At 43.4% G+C, this 27,274-nt stretch overlaps 1 protein-coding gene and 1 pseudogene across 2 annotated transcripts in view; one reads left to right on the top strand and one right to left on the bottom strand.

Moving 5' to 3' along the window:
• Nucleotides 1-27,274, top strand: part of MAPK14 (mitogen-activated protein kinase 14) — an 82,092-nt gene that overhangs the window by 523 nt on the left and 54,295 nt on the right. The window lies entirely within an intron of this gene.
• LOC127493149 (syntaxin-6 pseudogene) lies at nucleotides 549-26,573 on the bottom strand (annotated as a pseudogene).

Genomic DNA, 27,274 nt, shown 5'->3' with positions numbered 1-27,274 from the left:
TGGTGCCCGAGGGCCAGGCCTGCCCCCGCGGCTCCGCTATGCGCCCAGCGGCAGGAATTTCCCCCGAGGGAGAGCATGGCTGTCCCTGCACCCCCTGCATCCCGCAGCCTGCACGCCCAGGGCGGTGGTCCATTGCGTGCAGGCGCAGGTCCGCTGTGGGCGGTAGGTGGTGGTGCTGGCTGGAGCTCGCTCCTGGCGCACGCCCTGCGCTTTCGTTTCGCTGAGCGCTGCTCCCCCCCGGGGGGCAGGCCCTGGGGGAGGGGCGGCTGTTCTGCGGGGAGCTGGGGAGGGGGGTCCCTACGAACACTTTGCAGAAGGACCCTCTCCCGGGGGTGCACCCGTCCCGGGGGCGCGGACGACCCGGGGAGCTGCGGGAGAAAGCAGAACCCGGTTGGGAGATCGGGTGGTCTGAACAAAACTGACGACGAAGGTAGCCCCCTCCAGGCTTTTCTTTCTTTCCTTCTTTTTTGCAAACCTCTGTGGAAATCCCGTCTGGAGAAGCGTTCTTTTTGAATTCGCAGCGACCCATAGGGCTTAAAATATCGGCTTTATCTCGGCGAGCCCTGTGCCAGCTTGAGTGGTGTGTTTCCGATTCGGTCGAGAGCGTGTTTCCTTTCCGTGGAGGGCGGCGGTGGTGGCTGCCGCTTGAGAAACTGGCGGCCTGGCTGATTAGTCACATACCACTGCTCATTTAAAGTATTGTTTGACGAAGCAGGGTTCTCACGGGGAGCAGGGGAGCCTCGGATCCCTCCGCCGCGTGCCCTCGAAACCCAAAAGTCGCTCACGGTGCAGGGAGCTACTGTGAATATTTGAAAGTTGAGATAATTCCTGTGAATCGTGTATTTTTAAGGCCCCTTGGAGAGTGTGCAGAGACCTTATCTGTGGCTATGGCCTGAGATACACTTGGTTTTCGTTAGGATCGGGAACTTCCAGGAGAAGAAAGTTAGACACCGGCCAGCTGTCCTTTACAAGGTGCCTGTATTTAAGTTGACACCAGGACATTTCCAGACCTGAAGTATTTCACTGACTTCTCTAACTTCCAAGGCCTTAGACACTGTATTTTATACTTAGTATCTTTTGAGAGCTCCTGATCTGAAACTAAGTGTCCGGCTTCATAGTAAGCTTTTTCCTGTTTTATCAATTCCTGGGCATGCATGGGTGGAAAAGGAGCTAGGAAAATGCTTTTTTTGTTTTGTTTTGTTCGGAACAAATTCCAGGCTTTTGGATTTGTTCATCTTTAAATATGATTCCCGTGTTTCTTAAAATCACATCATGAATTTCCTGTTTGGTAGAATCTTCTGGGTAATTGAGATTGTGCAATTGTGTCCAGCAACAGATCGTATTGCATTTTCTAGTTCAAGCCGCTTGAGTAATGCTGCAGGTGTCACCGTGGCTGACATCTTTCTCCCACTTTTACGCTGTGGCAGTTAACCTTTTCAAGGAATTTGAAGCTTTTTTAGTTAGTATATATACTAGTTATTGATTTGCTAATTTTCAGAGGTGTATTTAGATAATTGCTCCTTTAAAATTTAAGGACTCTGTGGCCAGCGCTGTGGTGCTGTTATCCCACATGTGCGCAGACTTGAGTCCTGGTGGCTCCACTTCTGATCCAGCTCTCTACTGTGGCCTGGGAAAGCAATGGAAGATGGCCCAAGTCCTTGGGCCCCTGCACCCAGGTGGGAGATCCAGAGGAGACTCCTGGCTCCTGGCTTCAAATCAGCCCAGCTCTGGCCTTTACAGCAGATGAAAGACCTTTCTCTATGTCTCTCTTCTCTCTGTCTGTAACTCTATCACTCAAATAAAATCTTTGAAAAAAAAATTTATGGGCTCATTAATATACCTCCATTTTTCATTCTTTTTAAGGTTTTATTTATTTATTTGAGAGGTAGAGTTACAGGCAGTTGAAAGGGAGAGATGGAGAGATAGGTCTTCAATCCGCCAGTTCACTCCCCAAATGGTCACAACCGCTGGAGGTGGGCCAATCTGAAGCCAGGAGCCAGGAGCTTCTTCTAGATCTCCCACATGAGTACAGGTGCTTAAAAATTGAGCCATTTTCTACTGCTTTCCCAGGCCTCAACAGAGAACTGGATCGGAAGAGGAGCAGCCGAGAATCAAACTGCCGGGACTCAAACTGGCACCCATATGGAGATTTAACCTACTGCACCACAGTGCCACCCCCTCCATTTTCCATTTTTTTTAAAAAAAATTATGTATTTGAAAGGCAGAGTTAGAGGGAGAGAGAGAGAGAGAAAGCTTCTCCCTGGTTCACTCCTCAAATGGCTGTAACAACCAGGGCTGGGTTAGGCTGAAGTCAGGCACCTGGAACTTCATCCTGGTCTCCCATGTGGGTGAAGGGGCCCAAGCACTTGGGCCATCTTCTGCTGCTTTCCCAGATACGTTAGCTGGGAGATGTATAGAAGTGGAGCAGCCAGGACTCCAACTGGAGTGCATATGGGATACCAGCTTTGCAGGCAGCAGGTTTAACTTGCTGTGCCACAACGCCTGCCCCTGTTTTTTCATTCTTGAGTTGACACATGAATTTTCATAGTATTCATCAAGTTTTTGTTTCCGGTGATATTTAAGCATTCATGGACTGATAATAGCGGGACAACTCAACTCTAGGGACTGTGGATGAACTTGAATTCAACTGCTGGCAAGGTTTTCTTGTTGCTGGTATGACTTGCTCTGTGCTGGAACAGAGACGCAGATTTGCAATGTGGTGTCATCAAGCTGAACTGCACGTTTCTTTAGTACTGTGCTTTCTGTAGCGTCCAAGCCAGCAGTATCTGACACTTGAAAGTGTTTTGGTTAAACAGTTCTTTAAAAATAGGAAATACATTAACATTGTATAAAATTCAGAAGGAAGTTACTCAGTGAAAAGTCCCCTCTCCTTTCTGTTCTCCAGCCATGCTATTCCCTTTCGCAGAGAGAACCGCTGTTGTTTCTTATGTGTCTTTAGGGGAGACAGAGTTGTTTTGGTTGCTTGCTTATTTAGCAGCATTTCTAAAGCTGTAACTTAAATGCAGCATTTAAGATGCAACTTGGATATATTGGTGGAAGAAAATACAACTGGAATTATGTAACAGTTGACTGTTTAAAAATGTATCTGATTTTGGAATGTAAATACCAGAATTTAGAGTTACAAGTAAGTGTTATCTCATCCGAGTAAGTACTGTAGTTATTTGAAGTTTTTTTTTTTTCCAATTAGCAGCTTTTCAGGTGTGGGAAAGAACAATTTTTGGAACTGCTGTTAGAATCCACTTTGCTACCCATGTTACTTTTCTCTGTCTATCCTTTGAGAGCAGATTTGCTTTTAGGGAATAGCAGTTAATTTGAATTCAAATAGTTTAGGGAGTTTGGACTCAAGTCTAATGAAAATGATCAAGCAGTCAGGTTGACAATTCTGTTGTAGGTCAGATAGGAGTCAGAAATTAGCGTAATGACACAGTTTTTTGTGACTTGTCTAACTGGACCTGAAGTATCTCTCAATTTTATTTTAAGGAACGCAACCTACGCATTGAAATATGTCAGTTTCCTATATTCTGAAATATGATAGCTTTGATGTATAACCTTTGAAAAAACATTTAAGCCTATTTTTATTATTTTAATTTGTATAAAATATATGGTAAAAAATAAAAGCCGGTAGCCTATGTGATAACCTACTAGAATCAAAGATCAAGGAATCGTACTAGCAATTTGAGCATTGGTAGGGTTTCATAAATATGCCTTTTCTTTTTAAAGGGTAAAGGGAACTAACTAAGCAGTTTTGCAGTTTTAAGGAACTTTGTGCATTGTCTGCAAGGGGAAATGAAGCAAAACTGTTAAGAATATGTTGCTGCAAGGCATTGATTTTGTGGTTTTGGGACATAAGGGAAGAAACTTTGTGGTGAGTTTGAGGAAATGTAAACAGGAACTTAAGTGCCTTTCCTCTGGGGTACTTTTTTCCAGTCCCTTGCTATTGATTAGAGGAGGTAGGGAACTGGGAAACACACAATAGGAGGTGGGAGTTGAGAATTACTCTTGGGTTCTATTCAACTACTTATTCAGTAATATGTATTTGTTGCATACCAACTATGGGCCAGATAGGGGGCTGGGTTTTTGAGATAGAAGGCTCAGCAAAACAGAACAAGACAGCTCATTCCCTCTTGGAGCTTATGGCCTAGGAGTTTTAGTAACCGCAATGTAAGGATTGCTTGCTTACTCTGTTCCAGGCATTGTGTTATGTACTTTATCATCAGCACATAAATTACATAACAAAATGTTTGTTCAATTTACTAAGGAATTAAGTCCAAATTCCTAAGTGCTTTGTGGAACAGAATTGTTCCAATAAATATTATAAAATATGAATGAAGCTAATTTTTTTTAGTATTAGTGACCATCACTTGAAATGAGCAAGGGCACAAATAAATAAAACCACATCATTATGGGGCCAGCGTTGTGGTGCAGCAGGGTAAGCTGCCACTTGCAACACCAGCATCCCATGCAGATTGTCAGTTCAAGTCGTGGTTCCTCTGCTTCTGATCCAGCTCCCTGGTATTGTGCCTGGGAAGGCAGCAGAAATGGCCCACGTGCTTGGTACCTGACACCCATGTGGAAGACTCGGATGGAGTTCCCGGTTCCTTGCTTTGATCTGGTCCAGACCTGGCTCACATGGCCACTTGGGGGAGTGAAACAGTAGGTGTGAAATTATCTCTCTCTGTTGCTCTCTGCATTTCAAATAAATAAGTAAATAAATAAATCTTTAAAAGCATTATTATTAACTATGAAAAGATGACTTTCTTGGCTCCTATTCAATGAGAACAATATGCATCCCCTCTTCTAGAGGTGCTAGTAGGTCTATGCTGATCTTTCCTTTTTTTAAAAAAAAATATCTATTTGAGAGGCTGAATTACAGACAGAGAGAGGGAGAGACAGAGATAGAGGTCTTCTATCTGCTGATTCAATCCCAAATGGCTGCAACAGTTGGAGCTGGGCTGATCTGAAGCTAGGAGCCAGGAGCTTCTTCTGGGTCTCCCATGTGGTTACAGGGGCTCAAACACTTGGGCCATCTTCCACTGCTTTTCCAGGCAATAGCAAGGAGCTGGATTGGAAGAGGAGTCATGGGGGCTTGAGCCAGTGCCCATATGGGATGCTGGCACTGCAGGCAGGGGCTTAACCTACTACACCACAGTGCTAGCCCCCACTGATCTTTCTTTGCAACTAAAAGGAAGAGAGTTGGCTGAATGTCATCAGTGCCAGTTAATAAGAAATATTTAAGCATAATTAATAGCAAACATTTGTGTTATTGATGCGTAAAGACTGTTTTAAGAGTTCAGTCAAATTAGTTATAAAGGCATATTTTATTTGTCGAATTCCATTTTTCCACTGGCTCCTATTTAAAATAAGGGTATCCGGGACCTCCAGCTTTCCAATCTGCCGAGTTAGTTTCTCAATACTGCGGAGCTCTCTGTTCTTGATTGCCCTCTAGCTCAGCCTTGAATGATCTGTGTTGACTTTGCCTTCCATGGGCAACTGTGTAGATGGTTCTGGGCCCTTGGGGCTTAGATTCGAAGGTGGAAGGATTCACTGGGCCAGATCACTCTCATTTTAGTGTTAGCTGACATTTTTATGGGGTTTCACAGTTCATAAAATGTTTTGATTCAAAGCACTATCAGTCAGTCCTCACAGCTCTGTGAAAGCTGGTATTATTAAGCTAGGTTTATGGATGAGGCACTGGGCTCATTCATAAAAGGGCTAGCACACTTGTCCATGCTACTTTGATTCTGTGTTTTTCATACTTCCCTGTAAGTGTAAGTGTAAGCTGCTGAGGTTGTATGGTGACAACAACCTTTTTTTTTTTTTTTTTTTTTTTAAGATTTTATTTTTATTTGAGAGGTGGAGTTACAGACTGTGAAAGGGAGTGACACAGAGAGAGGTCTTCCTTCTGTTGGTTCACTCCCCAAATGGCCACAATGGCCAGAGCTGCGCCAAAGCCAGGAGCTTCTTCCAGGTCTCCCATGTGGGTGCAGGGGCCCAAGCACTTGGGCCATCTTCTACCTCTTTCCCAAGCCACAACAGAGAGCTGGATTGGAAGAGGAACAGCCAGGTATAGAACCGGTGCCCATATGTTATGCTGGCACCGCAGGCGAGGATTAACCTACTGCGCCATGGTGTTGGCCCTGACAACCTTCTCTTGTGTAGTTTGCCTCCCTTTGTGAAGAAGGAAAGGGGTTGCAGAATTACTTGCAGCAGAACTGTGAGGATAGGAAAGCAGTCCCACCCTTGTCATTGTCTAGCTATGCTGAGAGCTATGACTTAACCCGTTGAAGTCATGTCTTTTCCTCAGAACTGATAAACCAAAAATGAACTCATTGCACAGATTAAAATTTTTTCCAAAAAAATTATTAAGCAGTGCAAATAGTTAATTTCTGAATTTATGAATACTGGTTTGAATTACTTCAGTGTGTGTGTTTATGTAAAGTTAAGACCATCTGAGTATGCTTGTGTTATATAAATACAAGATATAAATAGAAATAACTGCCTCTTCTGGTCTTTGAAAATACATTAGACTTTTGTTCTTTACTGTGAAATTTGGTATAAAGCTGATTTGTTCTTGTCTAAGAGGTGTAATTACTGTACTGCTTAAAAAAAAAAAAAGCCCTCATTATAAAGTGGGTTCCCCTGACATGACATGGACCCTGGGGATTTCTTGTCATGGTTGCCATGTTCTTGGAAGTCATGCATGTGTTTCTTAAGGGAAAAAACAGAAACCTCTTTAAACTTTATTTTTTGTGTGTGTGAAAGAAATTTTCAGTTCTAGAAGTAGTTTGTCTTTGCACAGTGCTTCTATAAATTAAATCTGTATGTCTTCAGGATTTATAAAAGCAACCAGCTTTCCAGCATTAAAGCCTTTATGAATTTATTCTGGAGAAGAATATGTCCGTAAACTCTGTACTTGACAAGGTCCTAGGTTCTGGGCATGTGTGGTTCCCAGTCTGAATGTTGGGGAGAAAGAGGTACAGGGGAACAAGGAATCTTACAAGATGATCCCTAAGATTTGACTGTGGGCACATGGATAGATTTTAGTGCTGTTTTCTGAACTCTGGAGTGTTATAGGACAGGATTGTAGAGAGAAAGTCAGAGAAAAATGAGATCACACTAATCTCCTTGAGTTCAAGACTCTGCGGTATTTACTGATGCCTTGAGCACCTGCCATGTACACTTTAGGTGCTAGATATGGAATATGAATAAAACAGACAAACATCTGCCGTTAAGAAGCTGTATTCCAAGAAAGGTGGCTGTGGAAGTAGACAATAGATAAGTAAAATCCATAGTACACTATGTAGTATTACAGGTGATTTATATGTAGTGCTGTTGAGAAAGGAAGCATGGAAAGGAGAGTGGGGTGGAGAGGGTATGGCCCTGCTGACCAAGTGGCACTTGAATGGAGGCCTGAAGGAAGTGATGTGGGACACCGGTTGTACAGTCAGTTGGGGAGGTAGGAACATTCCAGGCAGGGGATTAGCAAGTGCAAAGGCCCTGAGCTGCAGGAGTTGCTGGAAGACTAGTGTGATGAGGCCTGAATGGACGGGGGACCAACATTAGGAGAAGTGGGCCTGGGGTTGCAGATGCACAGGCATCCTATAGGGTCTTACTTGCCTTTTTAAGGACTATGCTTTTACTCTGAGTGAGAGGGGAAGGCCATGGAGGGTTAGGGCCAGAGGAGAAACATCATCTAACTTAAACTTAACTCTGCTTTGGGATCCCTGTTTCTTCATTTCTGCCCCTTAACCATTAGAGGTGTTTGGTGGTTTAGGATAGATTGGGGCTATTAGATGAAATGATACCAGTCCCTAACCCATACTCACAACTCTCATTCCAGTGGGCCCAGAGTGCCACAGTCAGTATTTTTCTTAGGCCCTAGAAATTCAGTGTACTCCAGTCCAGCCCTTTAAATAACATGAGCTCACTTCACTTTTTCAGTTTTTTATTGCCAGAAGGAAGGGAGTAAAGAGATTAGCTCTAGAGTTCAGCTGAAAAAGGAAGGTTAGCCTGCTGGCAGGTCAAGTGTTTTCTAAGTTCTTTGGCTTCTAGGGTTTTTCTTGCTATTGGTTTATATTTTAAAAGTCCCTTTTACGTCCTTCAGTGTTTCAGCATTTAAGATCTCACTTATTTTCTGTTTTATTTGGCCCCTTGTCTGCTTTACATTCTTCTGCCTTTCCCCCATTACTATAATTTTGGTGGAGTCTGACTGTTGTTACCTGTCATTAACATCTTGGCTATGAGGCCCAAAGGACTTCTTTGTTAACTCGAATAAATCTTTTAGGTTGGAAGAGTCTATAGGTATGTGACCTTACAGAAACCCACACTATGTATTGTCTTCCCTGCCTTTAAAAATACAGGTTCCTCCCCTCACTCATCAAAGCTCCCCCCTTTACTGCTCTATCATCTGGCTGCAGAGAACACGTTTCCCTGCAAACACAGATTCCTATGGCAACGTAACAAAAAGGTAATAGAACAAATGTTTTGTCTGACTAACTTGAGACCCTGAACATTTTGGCTTCTGTTACTTTGAATGATTCTCTTGTTTTTCTCAAAACCTTCTCTTTGTAGGCCTTGGTGGTGTTGTGACTGTTTCTGTGACATGGGGAAGGTGTGAGTGTGGTGGGTGTTTACTGTCAGTCTGCCTGCTTGTGCTTGAAAGTTTATGGTCTAGAGTGTAGATCCTGCCAAAAAAAACAACGAAAACATTATCAGTTGTGCTCTTTGTTTTCATAAGTTTACTCAGTATTGTCAGTGCCAGGCATTGTAGTAGGTGTAATGTTTATAAAGATTAAAAAAGCAGGAAGGGGGCCGGGGGCCGGCACTGTAGTACAGTGGGCCCCGGCCTGCGGGGCCCTCATCCCATATGGGTGCTGGTTCAAGTCCTGGCTGCTCCACTTTGGATCCAGCTCTCTGCTATGGCCCTGGAAAGCAGTGGAAGATGTGTTTTCTAAGTTCTTTGGCTCAAGTTCTATGGCTCAAGTCCTTGGGCCTCTGTACCCCTGTGGGGGACCCAGAAGAAACTCCTGGATCCTGGCTTCAGATCAGCTCAGCTCAGGCTGTTGTGGTCATTTGGGAAGTGACCAAGTGGATGGAAGACCTCTCTCTCTTTGGCTCTACCTCTCTGTATCTCTTTCAAATAGATAAAATAAATCTTTTTTTTTTTTTTTTTTTTTTTTTTTTTTTTTTAATCAGGAAGCATCCGTGCTTTTGAAAACATCAGTCTGGAGGTGACATACTTATCTTTCCTCATAGAGTGCTTTGGTGCACTGTAACTGTCTGCATGTTTCAGCTTAATTTGCTGTCTCACACTTACGTTTATATTTCTAATCCTTTTCTTGAAACCTGTTTAGAATTTTCTGTGTCTCTTTCAAATTTAGTGACTTACTGGTTACGTTTTGCATCCAGGGCAACTTTCTGCAAGGATATGGGTGGGAAATCTGGGTCAGAGGGGCCTTTCCTCCTGATGAGTCAGATCTTTTTAAGTAATGATGTCAGCGTGTGCCCACAGGAGGTCACAACTGCTTTCTCACTTAGAAATCACGTGCCGCTAATCATGCCCTTACTCTTCACTGTGACACTTAGCTTGAGGTGTCTGGCTTACGTAAGTGTATGCTGAGCTCATCTTCCTTGTATTTTCTCATCCCTGCAGTAGATCTGATTTGATTCCAGAAATCATTACTTTATTCTTAATATTCCCAGTTGCTGCTTCTGTCCCCTCCACCCCCATAAGTCCTTCATTTAGGACTTAGGTGAGCTTGAATCTTCTTGAACTTAGACTTTTGAATAAATAGTGTCTATGTTTTTTCCCAGTATACCAAATACTGGTGAAAATCTTATCTATATTCCTTATTCAGTATAATAAGATATGACTCTCTAATGATCATAGTATTAGATTGTAGTAAAATATTGATTTGGCATCTTATATTGGAACACTTAGATAATTTCCTCATTTGACATTGTTAAGTTTGGCTTGCCTCATTTTCTGATTCTTAGTTTAGTGTTCTAGGTTCCTTGTGCTTTGTTCTGCTTTGAAATTAGCAATCTCAGTATTATCTTGTGTTGATGCTAGAACAAAAGGGACAAAATTAGGAAATTAAAAGAACAGGCAGTAAGTACTGTGAACATCTATTAAGATGTGCTTGTATCCCCAAATACTGTGTATCCTAAGGTTATTCCAGCCTGTTGACATTTTGGGTGGGATGGTATTTTGTTGTAGCTGACTAACTTGTGCTTTTTGTGGTGTGTTTTGCAGCCTCTCTGTCTCCTGCTCACTAGGTACCAGTAGCATTTCCTGGTTGTGACTACCAAAAATGTCTCTCAGCACTGCCACATGTCCCTGGGAATGGGGAGAATAGCCATTTTTGTTGAGAACTGCCTGTATAACCCTCTGTATTCAGATTGACCAGCCCTGAGTGAAAACAACCTTCTACCTGCTAAAAGATAGAAACGCTGTACTCTCTGTTTCATAAGTTGGAGCCTCTCTAAACACATTTTCAGTACTTCCAGCACGGCAGGGCCAAGGTCCTGGATAAACCGGGTATGCTTAGTGGATGGGAGAGCTTTTACAGCACGTTTGCGAGAGGCCAGGTGTATCACTTGTGCAATTGAGAAACAACTGAAGATAGTTGAGGGAAATCTGATTTTCATGAATAATTATTTTGCTGTAGTCATGGCCCAACTTAGGGTATTTTGAAGTTTCTGGAAAGGAAAACTTTTTGGATATTAGCATAAAGTCCAAATTGGAAGGTAGTAGTTTCTTCAGTGTCTCTTCTGGTAGTCTTTGCTATGTCTTTTCTCCCCTGTATTCTTTCAGTATCTAGCTTTTTCAAATCCCTAGAAATACAATAATGCTGTTTAGAAAGCCACCAAGAGAGCTACAAGTAGACTAAGGAGCAAGAAGTAGTATATTACAAACCCACTTTATCTATAACTTGAAAGTTTTTGCATCTGGAAAGGCTTTGCATGGTTTTAAAATATTAGACAATAGGGGCCAGCATTGGGTACAGTGGGTTAAGCTGGCATTGGAGGCATCCATTTGTGTGCACCAGTTCAAGTCCTGGCTGCTCTACTTCCAATTCAACTTCTTCCTGCTGATGTGCCTGGGAAAGCGGTAGAAGATGGCCCAAGTGCTTAGGCCTCAGTTGATGACTTGGGAGACCTAGATGGAGTTCTAGGCTCTTTGCTTCTAGTTTCAGTCATTGTAACCATTTGGAGACTGAACCAGTGGGTGGAAGATCTCTACTTGTCTCTTCGTCTCTGTACCTCTGCCTTGCAAATAAATAAGTCTTTTAAAACATATTAGACAGTTGGGGCTGGTGCTGTGGTATAGTAGGTTAAGCATCTGCCTGCAGTGCCTGCATCCCATATGGGCGCTGGTTTGAGTCCTGGCTGTTGTACTTCCAGTCCAGTTCCCTGCTGGTGGCCAGGGAAGTGCTTGGGCCCCTGTACCCATGTGGGAGACCCAGAAGAAGTTCCTGGTTCCTGATCAGCTTAGCTCCAACCGTTACAGCTATGTGGGGAGTGAATCAGCTGATGGAAGACCTTTATGTATCTCCCTCTCTCTCTAACTTTGCCTCTCAAGTAAATTAAATAAATAAATCTTTAAAAAAAATAGACAGTCACAAGCTGAATTTTTGAGTAATTTTGTGTATCTTAGGTAGCACTCACTAGCTGGAAGATCGACCTTATTCTTGATTCAGAAATTTAGGGGCCAGTTTTGTTGCATAGCAGGTAAAGCCGCTTCTTGCAATGCCAGCATCCTATATGAGCTCTGGTTCATGTCCAGGTTGCTCTACTTCTGTTCTAGCTACCTGCTAATGACTTAGGAAAAAGCTGCAGAAGATGGCTCAAGTACTTGGGCCTCTGCTACCCTTGTGGGAGATCCAGATGAAGCTCCCGACTCCTGGCTTCAGCCTGACCCAGCGAATGGAAGATCTTGTGCTCTCTCTCTGCAATGCTGACTTTCAAATAAATAATCTTTTAAAAAAAGAAATGTGTCATTTAGACACATTATGTATTATGGTATTTTATGAGATATAATGTGTTTTTGTTTTTAAGTTATCTGTGGTAGTGCTTTAATGGCTTTGAGGTTGTAAGGCTGTGACTAATTTTAGGTTACAGTATGTGAGTTTTAATATTTAATGTTGTGCTTTTTGTCTTTTTAACAGCTCATTAAACTATTATGCTCTTATTCTTTTGGTTTTTTCAGTTCTCTTATTTTGTCTTCTGATAATTTTTTCTGCCTCTTTTCTTTCTCTTTCTTATTATTATTTTAATTTTGAGAGGCAGAGAGAGAGAGAGAGGCCCTATCCGTTAATTCATGTGCCTTCCCATATGCCTGCAATAGCCAGGGCTGAGCTGGGGCTGGGATGAGGCTGAAGCTGGGAACCAGTAACTCTGTCTGAGTTTCTCATGTGGGTAACTACTTGGACCATCACCTGCTGCTTTCCAGGGTCTGTATTAACAGAAAGCTGGAATTGGGAGTGGAACCAAGATCCCAGCCCACATATTCTGACCGATCTGGAATACGGGAGTCCCAACTAGCATTTTTTAAAAAAGGTTGGGGGTTGGTGCTGTGGAGTAACTGGGAAAGCTGCTACCTGTGGTGCTGGCATCCCATATGGGTGCCAGTTGGAATCTTGGCTGCTCCACTTCTGATCCAGCTTCCTGCTGATGTGCCCAGGGAAGGCAGTGGGGGTGGCATAAGTACTTGGGCCCCTGCACCCACTTTGGAAACCTGGAGGAAACTCCTGGCTCCTGGCTTCAGATCAGTTTGCTCAAGCTGTTGTAGCCATTTGGAGAGTGAACCACTGGATAAAAGATCTTTAGAAAAATAAAAAATAAGAGATTGATTTATCAGTTGATTAACTGATTGATGTATTTATTTGAAATGCATACACATCTTCCACCTAGTGGTTCACTCCCCAAAGGCCTGCAATAGCCAGGGCTGGGCCAGGCTGAAGCAGGAGCCTGGAACTCCATTCAGATCTCCCACATGAGTGGCAGAAACCCAAGTACTTGGTCGGCGCCACGGCTCACTTGGCTAATCCTCCGCCTTCGGCGCTGGCACCCTGGGTTCTAGTCCTGGTTGGGGCGCCGGATTCTGTCCCAGTTGCTCCTCTTCCAGTCCAGCTCTCTGCTGTGGCCTGGGAGTGCAGTGGAGGATGGCCCAAGTGCTTGGGCCCTGCACCGGCATGGGAGACCAGGAGGAAGCACCTGGCTCCTGGCTTCGGATTGGCACAGCGCTGGCTGTGGCGGCCATTTGGGGGGTGAACCAACGGAAGGAAGACCTTTCTCTCTGTCTCTCTCTCTCTCACTGTCTATAACTCTACCTGTCCAAAAAAAAAAAAGGAAACCCAAGTATTTGAGCCATCATCTGCAGGAAGCTGGATTGAAAGTGGAAAAACCAAGACTTTTACCAGCATTCTGATGAGGGATGTGGGCATCCTAAGTGGCAACTTAACCTGCTGCACAATGCCAGCCCCCAGCTTGCATCTTTTTTTTTTTTTTTTAAGATTTATTTATTTATTTGAAAGTCAGTTACACAGAGAGAGGAGAAGCAGAGAGAAGGCAAGAGGTCTTCCATCTGCTGGTTCACTCCCCAGTTGGCTGCAAGGGCCAGAGCTGCGCCGATTCGAAGCCAGGAGCTTCTTCTGGGTCTCCCACATGGGTGTGCCATAGCGCCAGCCCCCTCAACTTGCATCTTAACCACTAGGCCAAATACCTGCTCCTTCTTTTGAAATCTTTATCTGATACAGTGTCAACAGTGGCTTTGTTCATGTACTGTACTTCCAAGTTTGTACATCCAGACCTAATCTCAAGAATATTTTGGACTCCAAACATGTTTTTTGTTTTCTCTCAATTACTTTTTTATATACTTCTTGAAGATTCTCTCAGAGATACAGCACTAACTTTCTTTGGAATGGATTCATGTTATATACTTAATGGTTTAGCTTTAAGTATATGAAGCTGATATTTGAAGGAAGCTTATCATTAGCACTAATGGGTTACAGTGGGCATAAAAATTAGAACCTGAAGATTGCTATAGCTAGGTATTAAGGCAACCTAATTTTGAAAGTTTGAAACAAACACGTATACTTAGATTTATATTTTAGATTTACTGTAGTGAAGGAAATTTGTCAATTATCCACCAGTGTTAGATGCCCATCAGCATGAAAAAGAAATAGACATACAGTATTAGTAAACTGTATTGATGTGTATACAGAAGTGGGGCATTCTGAGTTGAATGGTGTCATGGACAAGGAAGTATTTGAAGGTTGTTTTAAAGGAAGGTTAATATTTAGAGGAGGAAAGGGAAAGTATTTGGATAAGTGGAGAGAAAGCATAAACCAAGAATAGATATGAAAATGACTGGCCTCATAGAACGGACATCTCAGGAACAGTGAACCCAGCTGTGGCTCTCAGTCTGGTTGTACTTCAGAATCACCTGTGGAAGTTTGAAATGTACAGATGTGTGAGTCTTACCCCTAGAAGTGAAGACTTGGGTCTAGAGTAGGATTCAGGTGGCTATGTTTTTAAGTAGTCTACAAGCGGTTCTGATTTGCAAAACTACTTAAGGCAGTAGAGTGTTGTTGTAATTTCTTGAGCTGTGAAATGGCAAGGAATTTTTAAAATTGGTTTGGCTGGAGTGTATGTACAAAATAGGTTGATTGGAGGAAGCAAATGTGTTGCTTTGTAGAAGTTGTTAGTAGTCTGTTTATGTGTGCCACTATTCATTCTGAATCCCTAGCGTGATTTCTCAGTTCCTTGATGTCAGGAACTACCTGGTTTTGGTTTGTTTTTATAACTTTTGTATTATGTGTCAGGCACTGGCCAGATTCTGAGGATAAAAATATAAATAAGCTATAGCTTCTGTTCTTCACAGCCTAAATTGGGAAACAAATACATAAATAAAGAATAATTGTTTTTTCAGATCAGTGCCTACAGTATTGGCTACATTATGTTGCTGATTATAGGAATTCTTAGGTTCTGTTCAATAATCTTTGAATAAATATGTGTTTTAACTTTTGGAAACTGTATTTTTGTTACCCATAGATTGAAAATAGGTGATCAAGGCCGGCGCCGCGGCTCACTAGGCTAATCCGCCGCCTGCGGCGCCAGCACTCTGGGTTCTAGTCCTGGTTGGGGCGCCAGATTCTGTCCCGGTTGCTCCTCTTCCAGTCTAGCTCTCTGCTGTGGCCCGGGAAGGCAATGGAGGATGGCCCAAGTGCTTGGACCCTGCACCCTCATGGGAGACCAGGAGGAAGCACCTGGCTCCTGGCTCCTGGCTCCTGGCTCCGGATCGGCGCAGCGCCGGCCGTAGCGACTATTTGGGTGGTGAACCAACGGAAGGAAGACCTTTCTCTCTGTCTCTCTCTCTCTCTCTCACTGTCTAACTCTGCCTGTCAAAAAAAAAAAAAAAAAGAAAGAAAGAAAGAAAGAAAATAGGTGATTAAGGATTTCGACCCTCAATTGTATTTTAATAATCTGCCCTATTTTACTGTTATTCCAAAGATACATTCGACTTCCAGTTAGAGAGCAAATGATTTATAAATATATATTTATATATTTGCATTTATATATATATATATTTATAATGTGATAAGTTCCATGCTAGAGGCTGTCAGTACAGCATTAACCATGGGATTATTTTATAGTATGTTCATTTTAAAAGCACTTTCACATGATTAACTTTTTTGAACCCCTAAACCATATTGTGAGACAAGCAGGACTGATGACATATCTATCTTACTTATTTGGAAACAGGCTTATGGAAGCTTTAGCCAAGATCACCTGCTAGAAAGTACCAAAAGCAAAACTAAACCTCAAATCTTTTCACCACTGATTTACTGTTCTCTGTATCATCCTGCCTATGTTTATGCTTAATAGAATGTTAAGATCAGGTTTCTCAAAGTACTGACAACAGAGACCATTCACTAGGATGCAAAAGTAGCTTAGTTAAGTGGAATTTCGGTGATTTTCTAGAGCAGTGAAAAGACTGATATCCTTTATTGCCATAAGTAAGAGAGATGCTGTGGAAATACCAGTATAGATGCTTCTCAGCTTATGATGGGATTGTGTCCTTGATAAGCCCATTGTAAGTTGAAAATCTCATAAGTCAGAAGCATATTACACCAAGGTATTATAATTTAATACACCTAAACTGTCCAAACATCATAGCTTGGCAACACAGTACACTGTAGGGTATTGTTGCTTACCTGGCTAACTGGAAGCCGCAGCTCACTGCCGCTGCCCAGCATCATCAAAATATTTCATATCCCACCCACTCATATCCCTAGCTCAGAAAAAGGTCAAAATTTGTAATTCCTCGTCTATTGAATGTGTACTTCGTTTTTATTTTTTAATTTCTTTTTACCATCATCAAGTTGAAAAATTTTAAGTCAGGCCATTGTAAATTGGGGAATGTCTGAATTTTGATGAAGGAATGCCTTTAAAATATGGTCACAGTGGCCAGTGTTGTGGCACACCACTGGTTTTAGCCCCAGTGGCTCCACTTCTTGATCCAGCTCCCAGCTAACATGACTGGAAAAGCAGCAGAAGATGCCTCAAGTCTTTGGGCCCCTGCACCCACGTGAGAGAACCAGTTGGAGTTCTAGGCTCCTGACTTCAGCCAGGCCCAGCCTCAGCTATTGCAGCCATTTGGCGAGTGAACCAGCAGATGGAAGCTCTGTCTCTCCCTCTCTGTGTAACTTTGCCTTTTGAATAAATAAATCTTTTTAAAATAAAATATGGTCACAAATTATTTGATACTCCTTCCTTTGATGGGTGGAGTTTAATTTCTCCTCCCATGAGGACTGCATTGGTGACTCTAGAATGAGGCAGAAATGATGGCGTGTGACTTTGAGGGTAGGTCAGGACACAGAAGACACTGTACCTCCTTTCTTGCTCTTTCTCTGAGCTCACCTGAGGTAGAATAGAGATCATATTTTCTGTGGGGGACCGTCTTATGCATTGTAGGATATTTAGCAGCATCTTTGGTGTCTGCTCACTAGCTGCCAGTAGCACTCCCCCCCGGCACCCCAGAGGTGACAGCCAAGAGTGTTTCAAACATTGTCAAATGTCCTCTGAGAGAGAAACCAGTGGTTTAAGGGAGGTCTTGCTGTGTTGAGAAAACACCAAAGCAGCCCTGTGGAGAAGCCCACATGGAGAGAAAGTCAGGCCTCTTGCCAATAGCCGGGGATAGGAGACATTGCAAAAGTGGATGCTGTAGCCTCAGTCAGGTCTTAAGATGACTGTTGCTGTGGCCACCACCGTGACTGCAACCTTATGAGGGACTGTGAATGGGAACCGTCCAGAGAAATTGTGTCTAAATTTCTGACCCACAAAGATTGACTTAGTAAATCTATTTCAGCCACCAAATTTGGAAGTAATTTTTTATTCAAAAATAGATAACAGTATACTAAGTGTTATCATGAAAATGTATATATGTTCTATAAGATGGAGAGGTACAGGCTGAGGAAATAAGAAACATGAGGACACTAGCAGCTGCTAGGAACGTATATAGTCATGTTCATAGCACGAGTGATCTCCTGGATATGAAGCCTCTAAACACTGTTATTATAAAAGCCTTTTTAATTGTAGTAGCAAGGCAATACTAAATACAAGTAATTACAATGCAGTATGTGATTAGTCTATTACTCGTATTTGCTTGAAAAGATTTAAAAATATGTGTAAATCAGAAACATTTGTTATTGAGATTTTAGTGAAGAAATATAAAATTATTCTGTTTTCAAATTGAACTTACAGTACTAGAGAAGATGTATCTATGTCAGTGACATTCTCATGAAGCTTTGGAAAATGACACTTTTTTTTTTTTTTTTTTTTTTTTTTTTTTTTTTTTGACAGGCAGAGTGGATAGTGAGAGAGAGAGACAGAGAGAAAGGTCTTCCTTTGCCTTTGGTTCACCCTCCAATGGCCGCCACGGCTGGCGCGCTGCGGCTGGCGCACCGCGCTAATCCAGAGGCAAGAGCCAGGTGCTTCTCCTGGTCTCCCATGGGGTGCAGGGCCCAAACACTTGGGCCATCCTCCACTGCACTCCCGGGCCACAGCAGAGGGCTGGCCTGGAAGAGGGGCAACCGGGACAGAATCCGGCGCCCCGACCGGGACTAGAACCTGGTGTGCCGGCGCCGCTAGGTGGAGGATTAGCCTAGTGAGCCGCGGTGCCGGCGGAAAATGACACTTTAAAAAAAAGATTTATTTATTTACTTGAAAGGCAGAGTTAGAGGGAGAGACATAGAGAGATCTTCCATCCACTGGTTCACTCCCCAAATAGTGGCAACAATCAGAGCTCTGCCAATCCAAAGCCAGGGGCCAGGAGCTTCTTCCGGGTCTCCTACATGGGTGCCGGTCCCCGAGGACTTGGGCTGGCTTCCGCTGCTTTCTCAGGTGCATCAGCAGGGAGCTGGACTGGGAGTGGAACAGCCGGGACTCAAATGGGTGCTCATAGGGGTTGCCTGCACTGCAGGAGGCAGCTTTACCTGCTATGCCACAGCGGTGGCCACAATAACAATTACTCTTGATGCAGAAATAGATCGCTTCACATGACAGTCAAAGAAATGTGTTACCTGATACCACTGTAGCTTTTAAAGTTTTAGTGAAGAAATCTTTTTTTTAGTTTAGTTTTTTTTTTTGTGACAGGCAGTTAGTGAGAGACAGAGACAGAGAGAAAGGTCTTCCTTCCGTTGGTTCACCCCCCAAATGGCTGCTATGGCCGGCGTGCTGCACTAATCTGAAGGCAGGAGCCAGGTGCTTCCTCCTGGTCTCCCACGCAGGTGCAAGACCCAAGCACTTGGGCCATCCTCCACTGCACTCCCTGGTCACAGCAGAGAACTGGCCTGGAAGAGAGGCAACCGGGACAGAATCCGGTGCCCCACTGGGACTAGAACCCGGTGTGCCAGCGCCGCAGGCGGAGGATTAGCCTATTAAGCCGCGGCGCCGGCCAAGTAAATAAATAAATCTTTAGAAAAATATATAGTGCAGTTAGTCAAATCATTTTGTGATTTTCAAAATATTAGTGATATGTAGACATTAAAACAAGATATTTGATAGTTAATGAAGATATTAAAATAGCTTACAGTCTTTCAAATTTTGTGAGTTTCTAAACCCGATCTTAAATCCTCTGTTACTCTGGAGAACATTTTTTGAGGTTCTTAAATAAAAACCTGAGTTCCAATTTTTGCATGAAGTTTATTTCATGACACTATTTCCAGAGTGGAGGACCAGTTCACATCAGAACTACAATGACACAGGCGTCTTTATCTGAATTCAGAAGGAAGAAAAACTGGATTTCTGTAATTGGTAAGATTTATTCAGGAAAAATGTTCCTAGAATACTTGTTGAATTTGTGTCAGTGTTACAGGTAAAGAAGAATTTCAAGTTAGTAGTCTGAATCACTTAGGTATTTAGAAGGCAAGTTTTGAAGGCTACCAATTAACCAGAATTCAATTGGAAAAAAGCCTGACATACATTTATTTATTTGTTTGTTTTTAAAAGCTGTCTTTTCTTCCCTGCCCCCCCCCCAGGTTTATTTATTTTATTTAAAAGGTGGAGTTACAGAGAGGCAGAGGCAGAGAGAGAGAGAGAGGTAGGTCTTCCATCCACTGGTTTACTCCCCAGATGGCCGGAGCTGCTCTTATCTGAACTCAGGAGCCAGGAGCATTTTCCAGGTCTCCCACATGGTGCAGGGGCCCAAGGACTTAGGCCATCTCCTATTACTTTCCCAGGCTACAGCAGAGAGCTGGATTAGGAAGTGGAGCAGCTGGGATTCAAACTGGCGCCCACGTGGGATGCCAGCATTGCAGGCGGCCTTACCTGCTTGCTATGCCACAGTGCTGGCCCCTGACATTTTATGATCTGAAGATGTCATGTTTTTGCAAATTGTTTCTACCCACTTAGGTATTTTAATGAATTTGATGTGCTAAGGAGACCTTTATAATTCAGTGTAACTATAAATTTTAATATATTTAAATATTTTCATAAATTTCCAAAAATAAATAAAGTTATGTTATTGGAGCTTCATTTTTGCATGTTAGCATCATTGGGGGATTAGAGAAAGTATCTGTGGTCACTGAAAAAATTATAAAATAATTTACAATTCCCACCAGTTGCTTAGAGATTTGCCTGGTAATTGCCCATTCTCCAGTTTGTGGGGAAAAACCCACATTTTTTTTTTTTTTAAATTAATTAGTTAATTTGAAAAGCACAGTGACAGAAAAAGAGAGGGGCAGACATTGTGGCATAGCTAATAAAGCCACCACCTGCAACACTGGCATTCCATATGGGCTCTGGTTCAAGTCCTGGCTGCTCCACTTCTGATCGTGCTCCCTGCTAATGTGCCTGGGAAAGCAGCAGAAGATGGCCCAAGTGATTGAGCCCTTACAGCTGCATGGGAGACCTGGATGAAGCTCCTGGCTTTGGACTGGCTCAGCTGCAGCCATTGCAGCCATTTGGAGAGTGAACCAGCGGATGGAAGTTCGATTTCTCTCTCTCTCTCTCTCTCTCTGGCTGTCCTTCTCCCTCTGTAACTGCCTTTCAAATACATAAATATATAAATCAGAGAGAGAGAGAGAGATGGATGTGTCTTCCATCTGCTGGTTCATCCCCAAATGCCTAAAATAGTCTGTCCTGGGCCAGGCTGAATCCAGGAGCCAGGGGCTACATCCTGGTCTCCCACATGGTTGGCAACCACTGAAGTTCTTCAGCAGTCATCCACTGCCTTTCCAGACATATTAGTAGGAAAATGGATCAGAAAAAGAATAGCCAGGACTCCAGCTAGACCCTCCAATATGGGATGTAGGAATCACAAGTGGCAACTTAACCCACTGTGCCACATGCCTGCATTGTCTTGAGGAGAAAGTGCAGTCACTTGTACTCTGATGCTCCATGCATATGTCTGCTTGGGTCAGCTAGGCAGTACCTCATCTTTCCTGAGGTTGGTTCCCTTCTACTCATCGGCCGGTAAAGCATATTGATCTGCCTTTGTCTTGTGACCTAAAACATCTGCTAACAGGTGCCAGTCATAGAGTGGAAATATAAACTCCCTGTATTTTTATACTTGTAAAAGCTCTGTAGATAGCTCCAGTCATTTTTGGAGGATTGTCGGGTGAATGTGAAACTTACTGTCTTTCTTTAAACGTGTATAAGGTTTCCTCTTGGATTAAGTGTGTCAAAGAGAGCACAATGTTCTGTTTTGTACTCTGCTCCCCCTTTTGCTAATGATGGACTAACTCTGTTTTGGCTTTACGGTGGCAGTCGGTACATACGGGTGCTCTTAAGAAGAGAACCATCCGAAACCCACTATTATGCTTTCATAAAGACGTTGATTAGGACATTTTCACCACATCATACAGTGTCTCTTTCATAAACATACACAAGGAACTCTTCTCTGGTTTTATTGCAGGAGTAATTACGCCTCTCTGCAGTTCTCCTAAGTACTTGGTTGGTTTTTGTTGTATGGCTCCTGTGACTCATGTCTTAACTGGTTGTATTCCTTTTGTCATGGCTGTAGTTGGCTCAGAGCCAAATTTGAGGCCCACCTCTAACGGGTATTTAGAAAGAGCTTCAGATATATGCTAACCTCACCTACATAGACTTTCTTATTTATCTTATTTATTTTCCCTTAAATACTTACTCTTTTCTTAGGTTGTAAATACACAATTCCATGCTACTTTAACTCCATTATGAAATGGAGTAGGATATACATAGATAAGAGTTAAAATTATATTGTGATATATTAAAAAAAATTTTGGTGGTAGTGGTAGGGAGGCAGATGAATATGTAACAACAACTGTAATGAATATTATTGTGTGTAGGCACTAGATTCACAGTTGGCAGTAGATAAATGACAATGACATCTTGATTGTAATAACTGCTTTCAATGAATTTTATACTTGTAATTTTTAGATATCATGTATGTTTATAATCAGAGGGAAGAACTTGTTAAATAACACATCTGGAATTTTAGTTTGGAGAAGCTGACCATCATAAAGATAATTCCATTTTGTGATGCTGTTCACGAAAGCAAAGTTTGACCTGTAGCTCTAGTTTCAAAACCATGATTAAGAGAAATCTTCCCAACTGGTCATACTGGTAGGTGAATCATAGTCACGGCAAAACCAAAAGCTGTCTTTAGGGTTGTGCCCATCCCTGGCACCAGCTTGGCATCCTAGAAAAGAGTGAATGTTGAAATTGGACAGATCTGGGTTTCCAAATGTGTACTAGTTGTATGACTTAAGTGAGCTGTAATGTTGCCTACCATTGATTTCTTTTTATGTTAGGTAAATAGAATTACCTCTTCAAGTTATTATAAGGATTAAACAATACCTAAATAATATGCAGCAAATCAAGTGTTCAGTAAATTTAAATTTCTTCTCTCTGTGCATTCAGTTGTATAAGGTGAATTACGATTGTTTTTAATTATGAATTTCTGCTTATGGTAATCACAATTTGCAACTTAGAGTGGAACATGTAATTACCCTTTTCCAAATCCTGCTTTGACTAGTGTCAGAAACAGGAAGTTAGGCAGGAGCAATTAAATTCTTAAAGAGGTGGGTGAGGGATGGATCATCTGTTCCTTGCTTTAGCAGCCTTTGCTGTAGGGGTCACAGAGAATTAGCAAGCAATTTCTCTTCTTGTTCACTTTGGCAAGTAAGAAATGTTCTGAAAGGAGTATATGTGTCTTTTGAACTAAAAAGTAGTCTGTTCTAAGGAAATCGTGCAGTTTTGGAAGAAGCAGTGTATACAGAGATGTTCACTGTAGTAGAATTTCTATTGTGTGTTGGTGTATCTGTGTGAATAGCTGCAGTACCTGGGTCTCCCATGTGGGTGGCAAGGACCATCGTCTGCTGCCTCCACTGGTCATGTGAGACACCTTGGCAAGTTTCTTCATCTCATTGTCCAGCCGAGACTGAGTGCTCTCCAGCTCCCCTCCTGTGCTGGGGCATACTCTTCTCACCCCGATGCTGCCAGAGACCTGCTCCAACCGCTCATCCTGCTGTGCCTGCCCATCCTTGAGGAAATGGGAGTTGGCCAACTGCAGCTCTCTGCCCAGGCGCCGTATTTATCTGGGGCTCTGCTGCTCTAACTCTGGCTGCCACTGTGTCCCAGCAAGTGCCTAATTCTTTGAAGTTTTAGCTAACGCCTGCACAGACACAGTTGACATCTGATCCTTCATGTCCCTGACAACTTGCTGAGCGCTTGTAATGAAGGCTTTTCTTAGACTCAGTTCAGCAGCATCGAGGTTGAATTTCCTAGGATTTGCTGCAACTGTGCTTATTGTCTTGGCGAGGTCTTCTCAGCCCCACTCTGCGGCGCAGCTTGTGTCTCAGCTCGCTGGTGGCCCAGTCGATTTCCTCCCTTGTTGCTTTGGAGGGGTCCTGGAGGAGCTCTATCCATCTCTGAAACAATCCCTGGGCAACGTTGACTGCTTTCTGGACCTCGCCTTTCACCACAAAGGAGGGATCCTACATGTACGTGGCTTTCTCCAGGCTGCCTCGCCCCTGCGTGCCCCCTGGCTTCTGCAGCTGCTGAGCTGGGCCTCGGGTGGGGGGCGCCCAAGCGAGGCGCAGGCGGTGCCAGGGGCTCTGGATGCCTGCGGCCCAGTTCTCAGCGGCACCACCCACAGGGAAAGTTCTTGCTTATGAAGCATGTTTTATTAATACTATCTTGAATGCAATATGAGATTACAGGAAGTAATCCTTAGGAAGTGGAATTATTGTAGTGGGAAACATTTTAGAGCAGAAGCACAGTCCATACAATTACAATCTATTTAAAATGGTCTGAACTGTTAGACACGTTGAACTTGCTTGTTCATTATGGTATACTGGTTAAGAGGTCATGCTTGGTGTCAGCGCTGTGGCGTGTTGGGTAAAGCTGCTGCGCGCAGTGCTGGTATCCCATATGGGCACCGGTTTGAGTCCTGGCTGCTCCACTTCCAATACAGCTCTCTGCTGTGGCCTGGGAAAGCAGTGGAAGATGGCCCAGGCCCTTGGGCCCCTGTACCCGTGTGGGAGACCCAGAAGAGCTCCTGGCTCCTGACTTCGGATCGGTGCAGCTCAGGCCTTTGCAGCCAATTAGGGAGTGAACCAGTGGATGGAGGACCTCTCTCTCTCTCTCTCTCTGCCTCTGCCTCTGCCTCTGCCTCTCCTTCTGTCTGTATGTAACTCCAACTTTCAAATAAATAAATCTTTAAAAGAAAAAAAAAGAGATCACTCTTGATGCTCTCTATCTGGGTTTGAATCCAGATCTGCCATTTTTTGTCTACACCCAGGGCACATTATTCAACCTTTTTGTGCCTTGGTTTGCTCATCTATAAAATGGGAATTATAATAATGTCTTCTCATAAGGTTGTTGTGATAAGGTTGCTCATGTATGTAAAGATTTGAAAACAGTGCCTTGGGGCGGGCATTGTGGTGCAAGTTAAGCTGCTGCTTGGAATGGCTGCATCTCATGTCCGAGTACCAGGGATTGAGTCGCAGCTCTGCTTCTAATCCAGTTTCCTATTGGTGTGCACACTGGGAGGCAACAGATGATGGGTCAAGTATTTGGATTCCTGCCACCCATGTAGGAGACCTGGATGGAGTACCTGGCTCCTGGCTTCAGCCTGACCCAACCCCAGCTGTTGTGTGCATTTAAGAGTGAGCCAGTATGTTAAAGCTCACTCTCTGCCTTTTTAAATAAACAATGAAATCTTCTAGAAAATAAAAAAAAAATAAAAATAGTGCCTGGCAAACATTAGCACTCAACTGTGTCTCCCATGTGGGTGGCAGAGACCCAAGTACTTGAGCTGATGCTGCCTCCTAGGATGTGTTTCAGCAGAACCTGGATCAGAAACTGAGCAGGGACTCAAACCTCAGCACTTCAATATGGAATGCAGGTGTCTTGACTCCTGCACCAAATGCTTGCTCCAATACGAATTTCTTGTTGGGTTTATAAAAATTGAGAGCCAAATGATAAAGTTGAAGTTTTTTTTTCATATTACAAAATACCCACATTATAAAGGGTTCTATGTTATGCTTTTCTTAAGCATTTGTTTTAGAATGTACCATGTTTCAGGCATTAAACTAAGAATTATGATATACACTGGTGAATTGAACACATGCATTGCTAGCCCTCAAGGTGCTTAGAACAGCTGGGAAATCCAGGCATTGTTAATTTCTAATATTTGAGCTTTACCATGGACAACGCTCTTTGTTAAGCCCACCATAAAAGTTACCACCTTTAACCCTAACAAACACTCTGTAGATTAAATACAAACATTATCTTCATTTCATATATGAGGCTTAAAATTTAATTAACTTCCTCAAGATTATACAGCTTTTAAGTAGCAGAACTGGAATAAAATCCACCTAGTCTAATTTCAAAGCTCCAGTCCTTATTTAACCACTCTGCTTCATGGTAAATAAACATAATAATTTGTGATTATTGGGGCATATAGAGTATTGATTATTCTCTGCCTGCCTTCCACTAAATAGATAAAGGAGTCACATAGAGATTAAAAATATGTATGTTATTACTGGTAAAGCTGGCATGGAGAATGGCTTGGACAGGCGACCAAAGTGGGCCTGTTATTTCCCCACCACCCCCACTTAATTGAACTTGCACACCCATTTGCAGGTGGGTCACCTGGAAAGCCCTGGCCTGCCTTGTTGCCCTACAGGCTTGCAAGGGGAGGACGTGCCCAGCCCATAGGTGGTGGCAGAGTCTGGAGTGGAGAGTTGATGAGGGCCACTCACGCAGGAGCAGTGGCTGTTTTCCCACTTCCCTAGCGCCAGTTGACAGAATGGAGTATATAGAGAAGAGCATAAATTTACTTGGTACTTCTGTGAGGGAGGAAGCTACCATTTTCTGGTTTTTGTTTTTTAAGATTTTATTTATTTGAGAGGTAGAGTTGAAGACAAAGAGAGGGAGAAGAAGGGAGAGAGGGAGAGAGAGGTCTTCCATCTGCTGGTTCACTACCCAAAATGGCCACGACGGCCAGAGCTGAGCTGATACAAAGCCAGGAGCCAGGAGCTTTTTCCATGTCTCCCACATAGGTGCAGGGGTCCAAGGACTTGGGCCATCTTCTACTGCTTTCCCAGGCCACAGCAGAGAGCTGAATCAGAAGAGGAGCAGCTGGGACATGGACCAGATCCTGTATGTGATGCTGGCTCCACAAGCCGAGGCTTAGCCTACTACGCCACAGCACTGGCCCCTATTTTCTGGTTTGTAGTAGTGAGGGGAGACAAAAAGAAGAGACCCTTCCCGCTTCCGTTTGTGTGGGTAAGGAAGGAGTCAGCCAAGGTATGTGACAGAGACCTCCTACCTTGGCATATCAGTGACTAAGCCAATATTTGAATGATAAAGATTTAGCCATGGGATGGGAGAGGGATGAGGGCAAAAAGAAACCCAGGAACCAGGAAGAGCCTGTGTGAATAGTTTAAGGAACTGAAAGGAGCAGCGTGTTCAGAACATGGTGGCTGGGAAGGGTGGGGAGTAGGAACAGGGCAGAGTGGCCGGTGGGGTCAGATCACCCGGACCTTGTAGTAAGACATTTGTACTTAATTCTGTATGCCAAGAAAATTCCTCGAAGGGTTTGAAATGGGAGTGGTGTGATTTAATTATACTTTTAAAAGATTGTATTGTGGGTTGGCACTGTGGCTCAGCAGGTTAAAGTCGCGGCCTGCAGTGCAGGCATCCTGTATGGGCGCTAGTCCCATCCAGCTCCATGGCCGTGAGCCTAGAAAAGCAATAGAAGATGGCCCACGTCCTGGAGGTCCTGCATCCATGTGGAAGACCTGGATGCTTGAGGGCAGTCTGTTAGAAGCAGGCGAAGCAGGAGGATGAAAGACCAGTAAAAGAAGGCATGCTTGAGGCGGCATTGTGGTACAGCAGGTTAAGCCACCACCTGCAACGCTGGCATCCCATATGAGCACTCGTTCTGGTCCCAGCCGTATGCTTCCAATCCATCTCCCTGCTAATGTGCCTAGGAAAACAGCAGAAAATGGCCCAAGTACCTGGGCCCCTGTCACCCACTCTTTCAAATAAAAAATACATATTAATTAGTAAAAAAAAAAAAAAGACAAGCTGGTGATAAGGTTGACATAGACTAATAATATAGCAAATGGTGAAATGAAGACAAGTTGAACTTGAGGTGAGTTTTGGAGGTAGAACCCACAATACTTGCTGATAGATGGGGTTGGGGGCCAGGGAGATGGAGGAAAGGGAGAAATCAAGAGCAAGGTAACACAGGCGG

The sequence above is a fragment of the Oryctolagus cuniculus genome, chromosome 5, assembly GCF_964237555.1.
Source record: "Oryctolagus cuniculus chromosome 5, mOryCun1.1, whole genome shotgun sequence".
Classification (NCBI taxonomy): Eukaryota; Metazoa; Chordata; class Mammalia; order Lagomorpha; family Leporidae; genus Oryctolagus; species Oryctolagus cuniculus.
This window is presented reverse-complemented; position numbering and strand designations above follow the sequence as displayed.